At 54.3% G+C, this 16,870-nt stretch overlaps 1 long non-coding RNA gene across 2 annotated transcripts; it reads left to right on the top strand.

Annotated features, from left to right (window-relative positions):
- The first annotated feature begins 2,586 nt into the window (after nucleotides 1-2,586).
- LOC103559685 (uncharacterized) lies at nucleotides 2,587-7,026 on the top strand. 2 transcript variants are annotated; one of them, XR_011534508.1, is made up of 3 exons: nucleotides 2,587-2,705; nucleotides 6,274-6,559; nucleotides 6,928-7,026. It is a non-coding gene; the product is annotated as an uncharacterized lncRNA (long non-coding RNA). The 2 variants fall into 2 exon arrangements; XR_547032.2 differs by having other exon boundaries at nucleotides 2,636-2,944.
- Nucleotides 7,027-16,870: the final 9,844 nt, after the last annotated feature.

Raw genomic sequence — 16,870 nt, 5'->3', positions numbered from 1 at the left:
ACACTAATCTTTAGAATGAACAAAGAGTGAACCACGTTTTTCTCCTTTAGGTGGAATTTTTCTGACAAGACGGTATAATGGTTGGTTAGGACAAGCTTCACTTCTTATTAGGTTTCCAGAGCACAGCTATAAAGAGGGTCATTTTTGCAAAAAATGCTGGAGGGCTTCCTAAGTTTTCCTAAGGGCCTCTCTTAGCGCTTTGATATTTAAATTATTCTCTTTGGAGGTACTTACTCATTATCCTCATTGATTTCCTCTTTGTTAATTATTAACAGGTCTTACCCTTCTAGATAGTACTAATAATTAATATTTTCTGAGCGCTCACGATGTGCCGGGCTCTCTGTGTCTATTAATGGATTTATTTTGACTGCAAGTCTGCGTGGTAGGACGTATTGTTACACGTGTGTTATGTGGGAATGGAGGCGTGGAGAAGTTCGCTGACTTGCTCCTGGTTGTGCGGCTAGAAAGTGGAGGAACAGGGCCTTGAACGACAGAGCCTGCTTCTCAACCGCTCGTTTGTCAAAGACACGTGTGTGATCTGAGCCATGCCCTAAGATCACTTTGGCTGATCTCATGGACTCCTGCTTCCTTTGTGAGATTTGCATTTTCAGATGAAATTCACCTGCATTTCATGTGCACAGCATCACGGGATGCAGATGTCCCACAGTCAGTGAGATTGACTGACGACCGACCCAATGGCGTGATGGGCTGAGACGGAGACTGGTGCTGAGCAGGGCAGGACAGCTGAGCAAGGACGCCTTTGCAAGTGGTCAGTCCACTGATGATTTTTGCATTTGGCCCTGGAAGGAAGTGCATGAGAACTGCTCTAGGGCTGGGTAAACTCACAGCTGGGCGTTTAGAGCCCAGATCTGCCGCCACGGCTGTTCCCTGGATTCGTTCTTTGAGGTAATGAAGGGCCAGCCATGACCGTCTGATGGGCTGGGCCCAGGGCAGGAGGGGAGGATGTATCCGGGGCCATCAAACTGATGTTTGTTGGGCACCAACTCTGTGCCAGACTTCTGGGAGATTTCATTAGTCTTTACCACAAGCCGGGGAGAGAGGTATGACATGCCCATTTTACAGATGAGGCCCAGGAGGTAAAGTCACCTGGCCTAGGGACTCAGATCCAGATTTAAACTTGGGCTTATGGGTCACCCAAGCCCAGGCTTTTTCCATTGTCCTGCACGGTCTCCTTGCTAGTACAGAGAGATCGGCTGAGGGTGACCTTGGGGACCTCTGGCAGGGTTGGGCCGGGAGGCAGCCAGGGTGGTTGTGCTGGCAGGACGTGAGAAGCTGGGCCTGTAGGAAGTGAGACAGCCCTGGATAAGCCCCGTGGGGCCAGCTTGCTGGCGTCTGTTCCATCGGCTGCCTCCTGGCCTCTCCAATTCCATAGATTTGGAAACAGACTGGTTCTCTAGGAGCAAAAAGGGAGGCTGGCCTTCTAATGATTTCATCGCTGCCACTTACAAAAGCTCAAGAATATGTCACTTCCCAGTTTCGGGGCTGCAAATTGCCAGCTCCAGAAATGTCAGGTTGGCCAGCTGGAGAAGTGCCAAAGTGAGGCTGAGGGACACGGGGAAGTTTCTGCAGAGCCCCACGGAACACAAAGGTAGTGTGGCTCTTGATTCATATACCCATTACACACAGTGTGTTGCATGACCAGGCTAATAGGAAATAAACTAGACGAGCATCTGTCCATGCTTGGGCACACACAGCCCTCAGGATCGCTCAGTCCCAGCTGGCCACCTCCCGGCCTGGCCCCTGGAGGCTGAGGACGTGGAGAAAATTTTTGGCACAGCCAGGAATCATCAGAGAGGGGGCCACACACATCTCACCGTCAGTCCGCATGGGCCACGAGATCTCTTTTTCTCTCCCTTAGTTTCCCTAGGGGGTTGGGGTGGGGTTGACGTCATCCTTTTGGTCCAGATCCTTTGTGTAGGGTCCTTGGCTGAAGAGATGAGAGCTGGGCCCCCTGCACCGTCCCTCCTATGTATGGCCCGAGCTGCTGCCACTCCCCATAGGGCCTGTGGCCGTCGGGAAGGGCTCTCCTTGGGGCAGATGTGGGCGGGCGTGGAGCCCGTAACCAGGGAGAGCTGCGTTTACCCGGCCCCTCAGTGGGTACTCTTGTGCAGGGCATGAGCTGTTCACTCACCGGCTGTCACAGGGCCCTGGTAGGGGCAGAGGGAACCCGCCCTGCGGGGAAGCAAGCGGTCAGGCTCCCGAGGCTGGGGTTTGGGCCCTCCCTCCTTCCTCTGGCCTCCATCCTCCTGTGACTTCGGTCTCTTTCCCTCCCATCTCCCCTCCCTATGCTAGGGTGACTCCATTAGGACTTTGGGGAATAGTCTTGGGGTTCAAACGGACTCTGGAGGAAACGGAAATGACTCTCCACACAGAGAAAAGTGCTGTGTCTCGTCAGTAACCCAGGAACTAGGAATTTAAGTGATAACGGGATACCTGGAAATTGTTTTATACAATTGGCTCATTTTGAGCTTTTATTCAGTGTATAACTCTCTGGGTGTGTCTCGAGATGTAAACGCCTCATAGTTCATATTGTCCAAAATTCCGGAACCCCAGAATACTGAAAATGGGCCTTTCAGTCCCTGGGGGACAGTCCCCAAGCACCTGCTCAGTGCTGGGCTGCTCTGAAGCAGGGAGGCAGAGCTGGAGGTCATCACAGTCTGGACCAAGCACACACGTGGGGACAGGTGTGACTGGGGTGGCAAAGCGGTCACGAGCAGAGCCCTGCAGGCCAGCACCTCTGGATGGATCCAGACCATGGCCCTCCCTGGGGGTGACCTTCACGAGGACTGGTGGGCACCAAGCTCTGCCACAAGAGGAACCTAGCAGGGACTCAACACGTGCCTTTCGATGTGAAGGAGGCAGACAGGACGAGGGGGCGGCCGGAGCCGGGGGACAGGGAGGAGCTTGTCTTACCTGGGGAGCTGTAAGTCGTGCAAGGAGCACACTCTGTAAGAGGGGAGGGGGCTGGACGGCAGAGGCTTTGAATAGCATGCCGAGGAATTATCTGGCTCCTCTGACTGCGAGGTGTGCCAGTTGTCAGTCGATCGTCTCTCAGCTCCAAACCCAGCCTCCCTTGCCCTGCTTTGCCACCGTGGAGCTGGGCCCTGCAAACGTTTCTCCCCCTCCAGCAGGCGCAATGCTGGGCCTGGTCAGCAGAGGGCGCTGGAGGGCCCCGGGCTTTTGTTTCGTGGCCTAAGCAGGTGGCTTCCACATCAGCAGCTGCCTTCCCTGCCAGATGAAGCCCCTCGCCCAGCGAGGCCAGCTGCAGCCCAGTGAGCCCCGGCCTGTGGCAGCCTAGCAAACTTCCACCACCCGGCTGGCTCAGCCGCACCCTCTCCAACGAGGTCTGCCTCTCAGTCTCGGGTGGGGTGCAGCTTCTTTCAAATGTGTGCCTTCCCTGGGTGCCCAGCCTCCGCCTCGGTGGGGGGGGGAGCCCGCTCCTTACATCCGCTATTTCTGTTCTCTTTATTCCTCTCAGTAGTTAATCCCCGTTGCTAATTAATAATTCTCTATGTTAAATTTTCCCCGGTTTGGTCTCCTGACTGGACTGTGACGGATACATAGGGTGGCTACGGTTTGGATGAGAGAGCGTCAGATCTTTGGGTCTAGAGACCCAGGTCTCTCAAGCTGTGTGATGTTGGCTAAGCCTCCCTCCCTCTCTGGGCCTCGGCTTTCGGTGAAATGAGTGGTTTGGAGTAAGTGAGCCCAGATGTCCCTTCTAGCTTTGCGTGTCTGGCCCTAAGGCCTGGTAGGTCCCTCACGTCTTTAAGAACCCACCCCTCTAGTGGCACAGATGGGGGGTCAGCCTTGGAGTGGGGTCCGAGGGGCCAGGAAGGACTCTAGTCTGGAGTCACAGGGCTATGGATGCACCTGGCTTCTCTGAGACTCAGTTTCATCCTGTGCGAGGTGCGGGTCTTCCTGTTGCCTCACAGAATGGGGGAGCAGTGAACCCGGAAGAGAGTCGAAGCCTCTTTATGAACTGAATCTCTGCCCCCAGCGAAGCATCGTTGTCAGAGAACGTGCCAGAGGCGAGCTTGCAGAGCGGGGGCGTCGGGAACCCAAGGGTCTGCAGGGGCTGCTCCTGATCATCCTGTGACCTCACCCCCGGGCATTCGGCGTCCTGGCCCACCTCGGTGTGTCGACACATCACTTCCACCTCCGCCTCTCTTGTCCCGTGGCCTTTCCCTGCGTGTCCGGCTCTGCGTCTGCTCTCTTCTAAGAAGGCCACCAGTCATATGGGTTGGGACCTGCCCTAATGGCCTCCCGACTCCATTACACCTGCCAAGACCCTCCTTCCACATAAGGTCGTATTCACAGGCACTGGGGGTTGGGCATCAGTATCTTTTGGGGGGAACCCAGTTCAACCCATAACTGTAAGCAGAGCTCTTCCTGTGGTGTCGGTGCCTCGTGCATGTTGAATAAATACTAGCCCTTCTTATGGCTTCTGAGGCTCGAAGGAGACAAAGTTCACAAAGTCCCTTTGCGCGTGATAAACCGGGGCAGAGCCAGGCTTGGCCATTGGTGCTGTCTCGACTGATGTTATAGGAGTTGCCTTCAGCTGGAGGCAGAAGCCACAGACTCCTCAGGGAAGAGAAGGTACCAGTCAGGAACTCTGCGTGCGGAGGGCGGGGAGGGGAGAACACAGGGGGGCAGGAGGCATCTCCCCACCATTGGTGGCCGGCTGTGGGATGAGTGCCAGACACACCGGGAGCAGGGCCCAGAGTGTGGGCAGCTCAGGCAAGGCCAACCCAGGGCAAAGGCGGAAAGAAAGTGCCACCTCTTGGGCCGGGCCTCGCCGCTGGGATGGCTTGACGGCCTGGTACGCTTGCAAGGTCCTGTTGTCTCTGCTTCCGAAATATCTCCCGAGCCACATTTCCTTGCAGCGCCTGTTCAAGCCGTCATGGCGTCTCCTCTGGACAAGCGTGAAAACCTCAACCCCAGGGCTCCCTGCTTCTCCCTTTGCCCTCCCTCCCTGCAGTCATCTGTTAACACAGCGGCCAGACTGCCCCTTTTGAAAACATAAGTCAGATGGGGCTTACACCTGCTTGCACCTCCACAGGCTTCTCATTGCTCTGGGATTCCCTTGGCCTCCAGCCTCCTCTCGACTGGCTTCCCTACCATCCTCTTGCTCCCCCAGCACCACCTCCCTGTCTCTTCCAGTTCCTCCAACACATCAAGTCTGGTCCTGCCTCAGGACCTTTGCACTTGCTGCCTGTTTCCTCTGTATTGGAAAGTCCTTTCTCAGGTCTTGGCCTGGCTTCCTCCTCTTGTGATTCATTACAATCTCTGTTCAGATGTCTTCCCTGCTGACCCCATTTAAAGGAGCTCCCCGTGCCAGTCTCTCTCTGTCTCTGTGCTCTTTCTGTTTTTCCTAATACTTACCTTGATCTGAAATTATCTTGTGTTTTATGTATCTCCTTGTGTGTCTGTTTTTGCTCCTAGAACGTAACAGGCAGAAAGAGATGAGGAATTATGAATATCTTGTTTACTTCTGTATCTTTAGTGCCAAGAACAGGGTATGGAATAAATGGGAGCTCAGGAATATTTGTTGCGTGAATGAACAATAGGACCAAAAGGACGTGGAATGTGTGTGCGGGGAGGCATTGGGGGAATTCAGTACGAGCCCTTCTCGCCACTTGTCCCCTGGTCCCCAGTTTTGATAAATAAACCTCTGCAGAGGAGGCTGAGTAATATTTGTAGTTGCCACTTTCTCAGTGTCGTCGGCATTGTACTAAGCTCCTGGCAAGGACGATCTCATCTGTCCTCCTGTCGACCCCAGAGGCAGGTGCTTTACCGTCCTCGTGTGGCAGAGAAGGGAACTGACACAGAGAGGTTCAGCTGATTGTCTAAGGGAACACAGCTAATGCATGGTGGAGGTCGGGCTCCCGGCGGGCAGTGTCCCTCTCTGGCTGGTGTACCCACCTCTTCTGTCACTTGCACGGCAGGAGATGGCCTGACGGTCCATCCTGAGACCTTGCTCTACATCCAGTTTCCCCGTATGGGACCCCGTCCTACTTTAGGGGGTCCCCTGAGATTATGGGGGTCTTCCTGGGGTTACAGCCTGGCTGCCAGACCTCTCTGATGCTCGACTCTCCGAATCTTGACCTTCCCTACATTCCGGCTTGTTCTGCCCGGGACCTGGTGCCGGGCAGACTGTCCTTGTAATTCACTTAACGGTGCTTTTGGCTGCAAGTGAGGGAAACCCCGACTCAACCTGCCTTAAACGAGGAACTTTATCATTTCTGGTAACAGGTGTGGAGCCCTGCGTGGACCCTGCCGCCAGCAGTTTCCTGCTGCATCCCTGCGAACCTGTCCATCTCCATGCTCATCAGAGAGAGGGAGGAGCTGCTGAGGCTGCCCACTGAGGTCCTGGGGCCCAAGGAACCGGCCGTCTGCTCCAGGACACAGCCATTGGATGACTAAGGAGGGGACCGTGGAAATTCAGGCATCTGGGAAACGCCCCACTCCTCGGTGCTCACAGCCAGAGAGACCAGCAGGATGAACCCACCACGCTCACAGCACCGTGTGCAGCACCGCTGTGAGGAGCCAGGACCCCGGGTCATCAGGGTGAAGCCCAGTGCGAGGCAGGGCCACACGGGGGCCCAGAGCACAGAGTCTGGAGCCAGCTGGTCTCGGTGGGAGCCTTGGCTCTTCCCCCTGGAAGCTGTGGACCCTCGGGCATGTCACATACCTGTCAGTGCCTCAGTTTCCTCTTCCATAATACGGGGCTGGTTACAGAGCCTGCTTACAGGGTGGTCGTGAGGCTTCAGCGAGTCACTGTATGTGAAACCCTTAGAGGAGGGCGGCTCACATGGGGGGTTGGCTATTCCACCCCCACCCCACTAAATCTCATCCCCTACTGCCTTCCGAACCTGACTCAGTTTCCCACATCTCCCTGCTCCCCAGACCAGCGGCCGCCCAAGGGAGTCGGAGGCAGCCGTCGGCCCAGGTCGGGCAAGAAGGGCTGTAGAGAATTTCAAACAAGAATAAAAGCAATAAGAGTCAGCCTGCTTTTCATAATCACCGTGCACCCACAGCTCCAACCAATGTGAGTGATAGCATAGCCCCCCTGCCGGCGTGGACGGTGCTGCCTCCCCGCAGTCTGGGGACGCCCCAGCCCAGCCCCTCTGCTGTGCCCTCTAGGACCATGGGGCGCCATCAGCAGGACTCCCCACACACAGCACCCCCCCCCCCCGCCCCCGCAGCCCCTTCCCCTCTTGGTCTGGAGGACGCCTGGAGCTCCCCCAGCACACCGTGTCCCTGGCAGCCTTTCAAGTAGGTTTTTCTCCTCTCCCACACTCCGTGTTCGGCGGGGGTGCCTTGCCCATCCTTGCTGTCCAGGGCAAGGCGTGGACGATGAGATTAAAACCTCTGCCAGCCCTTCTTCCTTGCAGTCATCTGTGGACCCCGAGTTTGTGTCTCTGAGACTGAAGCTCTTAGCCTCTGGCTACCTGCCAGGCCTCTAATATGGACTTCGGGTCCAAATCTGGGGGATTTTAGAGTCTGCAGAGAGGACCCCTCCAGCACCCCAGCCTCTGGGTTCCTTAGACGCCTCTCCTCCGATGCACTTGTCCTTATGCCTCCCTCAGCCAGTCACCCCTTGGTTACCCCTGGACCTGTTTTCACCAATATCTGGCAGCTGCCCTGCCCCACAGCCTGGAGGGTTCCTTGCTTCACCCAGCGCCTCCTGTCTTGCCTGTCACTTGTCTTGCCTGTCCTGCCTGCATTTCATTTTATGCTGGGACCTACGAATGAGGTAGCCGTCCTGTTCACTGCTGGCTCCTTCTGTCTTTCTTTCTGGTTCCTTCTCATCTCTCTGAACTCTCCCTGTTGGAGGGCCCCAGGGCTCAGCCCCCGGAGCATCCTCTCCACTGGCGTCCACACCCCTGTGATCTCATCCAGCTCATGGCTTGGGTCGCCATCCACGCCCTGATGTCTCCCGGGTTTCTCTCCAGTCTGGTCCTTTCCTTTGAAATGCAAAGCTGTCTGTCTGGCTGCCTCCCTGGGTCTCCACTTGGCCATCTAATAGACATTTCAAACTGGGCAAGTCCCCAGTGGAATTCCTGACTGTCCCGTCCCTCTCTAATCTTCTCCGTCTCAGAGAATGGCGACTCTCTTCCTCCAGTTCCTCAGACCACCTCCTTAGAGTCATCCCCGATGTCCCTCTTTCTCTCACACCTGCTTCCTAGTCATCAACAACCCCGTTGGCTCTACTTTCAAAATATATTCAAACGCTGACCACTCCTCCCCGTCTCCATGATGACCACCTGGGCCAAGCTGCCTTCACCCCTCCACTCCAAGCTGGTCTCCTTGCTTCTGCTCTTGCCCGACCCCTACATTCTACACCAGAGAAGCCAAAACTGTAAACTATTCGTCAGATCATGCCACTCCTCTGCTCACCTCCACCCCCCCGCCCCCACAGTGGCTTTCTAGCAGACTTGAAATAAAATCCAGAGTCTTCCATGCTTGACCTGGCTGTAGACTGCCTCTCTGACCTCATCTTCCACCTCCCTCCCCCCACCTCACTGCCCTCCGATCGGGGTCTCACCTGCAGTCCTTCCACCTGGAGCGCTCGTTCCTACGTCTCTCTGTGACCCACTCCTCACTCAGTCAGGTCTCTGCTCAAATGTCAGCTCCTCCAGGAGGCCTTCCTTGATATACCCTACCTCAGTAGCACTTCCCAGCATGCACTTCTCTTTCTTCCCCTCCTCCTCTTCCTTCTCCTCCCCTCCCACTTATTTAACTTCAGAGCACTCATCAGCTACTAACACAAACTGTATTTTTCTGGCTATCGTCTTCCTATCCTGCTAGACTGTTGCTCCTTGAGGACAGAACTCTGATCTGTTTTTTTTCCTGTTGTATTCCAGCCAGTCAACAACTGTTACAATTTTTGAAAAAGTTTATTGTTCATGTCACTCTCCCTGTGACCCTCCCCACACACATTCTAACGTCTCTGAAATCGGGATGTTTCTTAACATCACCGCTGGCTGGGAAGCAGTCATAACACAGTTGTCACAGCTCATATGTTCCAATCACGACTTCCGGATCAGGTGTCAGCAGCTGGGAAGGAAATCCGGAGACCACGGCCAAGCGTTGTTTTAAGAAATGCGGCATCTTCTTTATCCATTCATCCTGTGATGGGCACTTAGGTTGCTTCCAAGTCTTGGCTGTTGTGAAGAATGCTGCGATGGACATAGGGGTGCGTGCATCTTTTCGAATTAGTGTTTCCGTCTTCTTTGGGGGCACATGTGTACAGTGACGGACGGCAAATAGACTTTTGGTGGTGAACACGATGCCGTCTATACAGAAGTTAAAACATAATGATGTACACCAGAAATGTATGTAATGCTATAAACAACGTAACCTCAATAAAAACAAAGAAATGCTGCGTTACCCAGGGGCACTGAGGACGATACTGTGTGCAAAACAAGGACAAAAGCAAAACAAAGATTTTGAGCCAAAAAAGTGATTCAGAAGCGTTGGTGTCTGGATATGGTACATTTTAGGAGCACCTTTATCAATTTATCTTGCATACATTTTCTTTTTATGTATTCACAAGTGTGGCACCAAGCTATGTTTAAATAGTCTAAAATAACTTTCAGTAAGTGTAAAATAAAAAATCTAAGTAATAGGAAAGCATTATGGTATAGTTTAATTTGGCAGCATTTTCCCTTGTTAGTGGTACATAAAAATGGTGCATTTTATAAATGTGTTAAACCAAGGGTTGGCAAACTTTTTATGTAAACGGTCAGATAGGCAATATTTTAGGCTTCCCGGCGGCACAGTCTCTGTCATAATTACTTAACGGCCACTGTATTGCACCAGCAGCCACCGACAACCCTTAAATGAACAGGCGTGGCTGTGTTCCATTAAAACTTTACGGGATTTAGATTTCATATAATTTTCATGCATCCTGAAATATTACTCTTCTTTTGATTTTTTCACCTGTATCAAAATGTAAAAAAAAACAAACCACTCAGCTCCTGGGCTGAACAAAAACAGGCCCGAGGCTGCAGTTTGCTGCATCCTGTATTAAATTCAGTGAAAGGTGGTAACCCGCTGTACAGACGGGAAGCTGGAGCCACAGCGTCAATGAAATAGCTTGCTCAAGAGAAAAGACTCCTAGATCTGGGAGCTCTTAGGCATTGTCTGCTGTTCCATCTGCAGGTGGAGAAACCGGATCCTGGCGCCTTACGTACAGTTACGGCCCGCCAGTGAGCCGTTGGCATTGCCAGGACAGGATGCTTGCTGTTATAAACCGTGTTTTTCAGACACAATAATGGGTGTAAACGTGCACCCATCACAGTGCACCAAATACAGTACGCGGCACGTCTTAATGTCTTACTAAGTGTTCCTCCCCGCTCCTGCTAGGCCAGCCCTCCATCCTTTTTGGAGGGGAGGGGGCACCCTCCTGTCCCTAAGGCCGTGCGCCCCGCCCAACCCCACCCGCGCTGGGCCGCCTCCCGCCGCCACGTGTCGCCCCAGGGGCCGAGACGGGAGACCGTCAGGAGTGGGAGGACAAGCTCAGCGATCTGCGCCTCCAGCCCCCTCCCCCTGCCCCCTGGAAGCTATTTGTGCTTCTTTAAACCATCGTCCGGGGCGCTTGCCTTCCTCCCCTCACCTCTTTCTCGCTCACTGCGCTCTCTCTCCCCAGTTAGTGGTTCATTTACTGCTCAATCTGTGATTAATTAAAACAATTTAAATAACTGTGCTGATGCTAAATTCATTTGCAGCCACCTCCGCCGCGCATGGCTGCCGAAGCGCGGGGGAGCCGTGGGCGCGCCCCCCGACCGCCAGGGGGCGCTGTGGTCTCAGGTTTCACCGGGACCGCGGCCTCGGCTCAGGGCCGGTTCCCGCGCCAGGAAAGGGTTAAAACGTGCACGCTCCCCGCTCCCACCCACCTTGCCTTCTTCCACGTGGGCTCCCACCGTGCCCTCGAAGTCCCCAGAGAACCTCCGGGCTAATCCAGAGCAGGAAATGTCAGGGAAGCGAACTCCGTTCTCCTGCCCCGAGTCAGCCCCAGAACGTTCTGGGGACACGTTGAGCTCAGACAGCGGGAAGGTCTGGCTTGCAGGAGGGGAAACAGAGGCACAGACTGTGTGAGCCAGAAGCCTGCAGGTGGCCTTTCTTGCTGGGAGAAAGGAGCAGCGGCGCAGGGCAGAGGCCCCGGCCTGGGTTCCTCCACCATGAGTTGTGTATTGGTTTGATAGTGTCCCCCCAAATGCACGTCCGCTCAAAACCTCAGAATGTGACCTTATTGGGAGAAGGGTACTTGCAGATGCGCTTAGTTAAGCCTCTCAAGATGAAACCGTCCTGACTTTAGGCTGGGCCCTGAATCCAAGGACTGGTGTCCTTATAAGAGAGTCACAGAGAGACGCTCATATATAGGGAAGATGGCCGTGCAGAGACGGAGGCCGAGACCGGAGTGACGTGGCCACAAGCCGAGGGGCCCAGGAACCGCCAGAAACTGGAGGAGGGAGGAACGATTCTCCCCGAAGGTCTCCGGAGGGAGCACTGCCCGGCCATCACCCGCACTTCAGACTTCTGGCCTCCAAAACCATGAGGGAATAAATTCCTGCTGTTTTCAGCCAGTTTTAACCCGTTTTAACCAGGTTTGTGTAATTGGTTACGGCCGCCGCGGAGAGCAAACACAAGGTGTTAAGAAAGAAACCAGCCTGGGAGAGCCTGCTGGGGGCAGGCGCTTTGCTAAGCGCAGTCACAGACGTCTGCTCATTTAAGTGGCAAAACCCCGTCCCAGCCCGGGGCAGCCTGGACCCACGGGCCGCTGGTGGTGGAGCAGCTCTCCCGCCTCCGTGCTCCACGGCCCGGCCCATTTCCTGGGCTCAGGTCTTGTTGGTGAGGACAGAGACGTTTGCTGGGTGAGCGAGGGTCGAGGGCGCAGGCTGCCCTCAGGGGGAGCCGGCCCGGCGGTGGGATGACGGTGACACGTGGCGTCTGGGCGTGCTCCAGTGCAGGGAGCACTGTTCAGTCCCGGCTGGCCCGCTTACAGATTCGCACGGCGGGGATGGGTGAGAGGGACCGTGACCTTGGGCCGGGCTAGGGATCCCCCCCAGCCCCCTCCCCCCAGCCCCCCCCCCCCCCCCCCCCCCCGCCGTGTGTTTTGCCCCCAGGGCATGCTTGGCAATGTCTGGAGACGTTTTTGGTTGTCATAGCTGGGTGAGGAGGTGCTGCTGGCAGCTAGAGAGTGGAGGCCGGCACGCTGCTAAACATCCTACAAGGCACAGGACAGCACCCCCCACCCCCGCCCCCCACGAGAATTATGCAGCCCGGAGTGCCAGTGGTACTGAGCCTCTAGCGTGTATCTTTCCTGCTCCTCCATCATTGCCATAAGCTCCTCGACTGTTTGGTCCTTTAGATACCTGCCTGGCCAACTCATTCCACCTCTTTGCTCAAAATGCCACCTTGTCGATGAGACCTGTTCCAACCATCTTATTTAAAACGGCAACCCTGAGGCTGGCCCGGTGGTCTAATGGTTACGTTAGTCACACTCCGCTTTGGTGGCTTGGTTGGGTTCCCAGGTGTGGACCTACACCACTCCTTGGTGGCCATGCTGTGGCAGTGAGCCACGTACAAAATAGAGGAAGACTGGCACAGATGTTAGCTCAGGGCTAATCTTCCTCAAGCAAAAAATAAATAAATAAATAAAATGGCACCCCTGCTCCTCCTCTATGGCCCTCCCTAATCCCTCTTATCTTGCTTTTATTTTAATTTTATTTTTTAAGCCTGTTTTCTTTTCTTGTTTTTTGAGGAGATTGGCCCTGAGCTAACATCTGTTGTCAATCTCCCTCTTTTTTTTTTTCTCCCCTAAGCCCCAGTGCACAGTTGTATGTCCTAGCTGTAGGTCATTCTAGTTCTTCTGTGTGGGATGCTGCCTCACCATGGCTTGATGAGCTGTGTGTACATCCGTGCCCAGGATCCGAACCCGAGTACCCCAGGCCACTGAAGTGGAGTGCACGAACTTAACAGCTACACTACCAGGCTGGCCCCAATCCTGCTTTAAAAAAGAAAGTTCATAACACATACGCCTTCTAGTATCCTAATTTTGCTACTTATTTCCCATATTTCTTGTTCATTGTCTATCTCCAACAAAGCATTTTTTTGGCCCTATCTTCTTAACTAGTGTATTCCTAGTGCCTAAATATTCATTGACTCAAATGATGCCCTTTCAGCAGATTTCTAATGCGCTCGAGCACGCTCAAGGCGCTGAGGGGTCTGACAGCAAGGAAGCCAGTGTCTCTCTTTCACCCCGGCTTTCTCCACCGTCCCTGACCTGGGAACTGGCTCCCTTTGTCCCTCCATCCCCCATCAACCAGGCCCATCCTGCAAACTCACTCTGGCAGTCGCTGCTCTGTTCCAGCCCCTTCCTGGGGACATCTGAGGGCAAAGATTCCGAAGGGAAGGGTTGGGGAGCCTTGGGACGAAGTTGTGGGGACAAAACTGCCACCAGGAGAGCTCCGTGGGGACAGAGGCGCCAGGGGCTGGCCCAGATGGGCAGGCACTCGGCCTGGAGCTTGGACGCCCGCCGCCTGGGAGAGGGGCTCAGCTGGGCAGCGCCTCCTTTGCACCTGTGTCAATACTACATTTGATGAGGGCTGGAAAGAGCAAGACAGCATGTGCCCAGGCGCATTCTTTGGAGGAGCTGGGAAAAGAAGCCCTAGCCTAATTTTCTGATCTAACAGAAAACTGGTAGTAGTTCTGTGAAAAGTCAGGGTGTGCGTTTAGGAGATGCTGACCAGCCTGGCTGTCTCTTCTGAGAGCCTGTGTGCTGGGAAGTGGTATCTGGGGAACCAGGACCAGCTCGATTTGAAGGGATGCTGGCACTCCAGCCTTCATCCAGAGGATGGCGACACGAGGATGAGGGGGCTGGGGTCCCCGCCAAGGTCGGGAAGGGGTGCTGAAGAGGAGACGAGGGTGGGTGAACTTGATCACGGTGGCCGTATGGGCCGGAGCCAGGATCAGTGAGGGACACTTACAGGACAGGCGGGTTTCAGCCCAGGACAAGCCAGGACCTTCCAAACACAAGCACACTTCCCGAAGGACTGGGCTACCTAATGGAACAGAACGAGGCCGTTCCCAGACGTGTCTGAGCAGGGCCCTGGTGGCCAGCTGGCTCTCTGTCCACTCAGCTCTGTGCCCAGGATGTCGCTGATCCCTGCAATGCAGTGGTGAAAAGTGGAGCCAGACACAAGTTCCAATCCTGGCTCCCCACTGACTTGCTGTGTGACCTTGGGCAGGCTGGTTAACCTCTCTGTGTCTTAGTTTCCTCATTACTAAAATGGAGTGATCCTGTCCCCACCTCATAGGGCTGTTGTGAGGATAAAATGCGTTAGTACTTGGTGAGAGTCTGGACACCTGGCAGGTAGAAACTGCTCCATGAACACCATCTGGAGCCCTCTCCTCCTAGCCCTCAGCCCCTTGGCCCTGTCACTGGCCCTGCTCTGACCCTTGGTGCAGGTTTCTAGGGCTCATTCCCTGGCTCCAGATATTTCGGTTCCCCAGGCCTGGATCTCCAGCTTAATTTCGGCTTCCTTTGGTTTCTCCTGCTGGACCTGTAGTGGGCACGGCTGGTCACAGAGTAATATAGTCTCAGTTTATTATCAGTCAAGAGCACGGAGGCTGGAGTCAGACTCACTAAGTGGATCAATTCCTTAACCTTTGAGCTCTCAGTTTCCTCATCTATAAAATGGAAATTAATAGCAATGCTTACCTCATCGGGTTATTCTGGGGTTATGTGGGGAAATTCATGAAAAGTCCTTATGATAGTGCCTGGCACCTGGTCAGAGTTCGGGAATGGCTAGATGTTGTCACTGTTGTCGTCATCATTACAGTTCCCAGCAGGCTGTTCACACTGAGCTGGAAGAGAGGAGTGCTGGGTTCAAATCCTGGCTCTGCCATTTACTAGCTGTGTGACCTGGTGTAAGTCACTGCCCCTCTCTGGGTCTCAGAATCATCATCTGCTCCCTGGAGAAGCTCTTTTGTGGGCTGCTTTTCTGTTTTCTGAGTTCTGATGCCCTGGCCTCCCAGCTTCTTCTGACCTAGATCTGCCAACCAACAGGGCCTGGGCATCTGAGCTCCCAACTTTGGGCCCCTGAGTGTATGTGCCACTGGTCTGCACCCTGGGATCTGCCTGCCAAAGCCCGGAATGCCATTCCCACTGCCCAGAGGGATTCAGTGCTGGGGACAGTAGGGCTCCTGCACTGGGTGGGAGACTGACATAGTGGGCTCTGTGCTCCAGGCACCGAAGGCTGCTGTCAGCTCTGCCGCCATCTTTTCCAGCTCCTGTAGCTGGCTCTGCGGGTGCGTCAGCGACTGCTGAGCCTACCTTATCTGGGACAGCATCAGCCCCGCACACGAGGCTTTAGAATTAAGTCAATCTGCCATTCAACCTTGGGATCCATTCTACCAGTATTACTTGAGCACCTCATCAAGCTAAGCACTATTTTAGGTACCAGGGATGGAGAAACAAAGCTCCTAGCCTCTGGCAGACTGGTTATTGTTCACCGAATTCCATTTCCCTCCCTGGAGAAGGATTGTCTTTTCCTGTCTCATTGAATTCAGGCTTGGCCAATGCGACCTGAATGGGCTTATGTGTACCAGCTAGTTCATGCTTTGCCACATTCTCTTTTCCATCTGGTGCATCACCTGCAATATTTCGGATAGTGGCTCCCATCAGCCTGGGATGATGGAGTGAGGATGATGGTAACACGGGAGCAGAACCTGCAGCTGACCCATGTTGGACAGGGTGTGAGAAATAAACCCTTGTGCTTCTAAACCACTGAGCTTTTGGGGTTGGTTGTTACTGCAGCAGAACTTAGCTTACCCTGACGGACACACTGTTCTCATGAGGATTCTATCCTAGCAGAGAAGAGTGACAATAAATGATAAATCAATAAATGTGTAACATAGTATCAGGCACTGTGGGGACATATAAAGTAAGATAGTGGGGTAGAAAGTGATGGAGATCTATTGTAGATGGGGTGGACAGAGAAGGCCTGTGGAGGAGGTGACATTTGAGCTGAAGGAAGTGGGGGGTGGGCCAAGTGGGTAATAGAGGGAAGAGCTCCAAGGCAGAGGGGCCAGTAAGTGCTAAGATCCCGAGGTCAGTATGTGGCCCCTGTGATCAAGCAACAGCAGGGGGCCAATGTGCCTGGAGTGCAGAGGTGAGGGGAGAGTGGACCAAGATGCTTTGGAGAGCAGGTGGAGGCCGGGTCATGTAGGGCCCGAGGGGCCATGATAAAGACATGGCTGGGGTTCCAGGTGGAAGGTGGAGAGCAGGGAAGTGACATGACCTAACTTACTGTGCAAAACAGGCACTCTGGCTGCTCCGTTCAGAGGAGATCTTAGCGGATGAGGGGCAAGGCAGGGGACCAGTCAGGACGCTACTGCATCTGCTGCGGTGGGAGCTCGTGGTGGCTTCAGCTAGGGTGCTGGCGAGTTGCTGATGAGAGGGGCCAGACTCAGGGCACCTTGTTTAGGTGGTGGACATTGAGGGCCGGACTGGCTTTGGTTGGAATTTCTGTCCCTGTGTTCTCCAGGGTGAACACGCATTTCCATTTATCTTTGGGTGTTGCCTCCCCATGATTCTCCATGGTTCTCGGACTCATCTGGGAACATGCAAGGTGCAGTTGGTCAACACCATCCCACATCTCCATTCTGTCGGTTTTGAGGCCATTTGAGCGTTTTTAGTAAGAACCCCGGGAGATCCCATTGCAGCTGACCTGGAAACTATACACTGAGAAACACTATCCTAGGCGATGCTCAGAAATCATATGATTCAGGGATCCATCAGATCCTGGGGGTGGGCCTGGAGGGTCCCAAGAACTCTCCT

This window comes from Equus przewalskii, chromosome 29 (genome assembly GCF_037783145.1).
Source record: "Equus przewalskii isolate Varuska chromosome 29, EquPr2, whole genome shotgun sequence".
NCBI lineage: Eukaryota > Metazoa > Chordata > Mammalia > Perissodactyla > Equidae > Equus > Equus przewalskii.
This window is presented reverse-complemented; position numbering and strand designations above follow the sequence as displayed.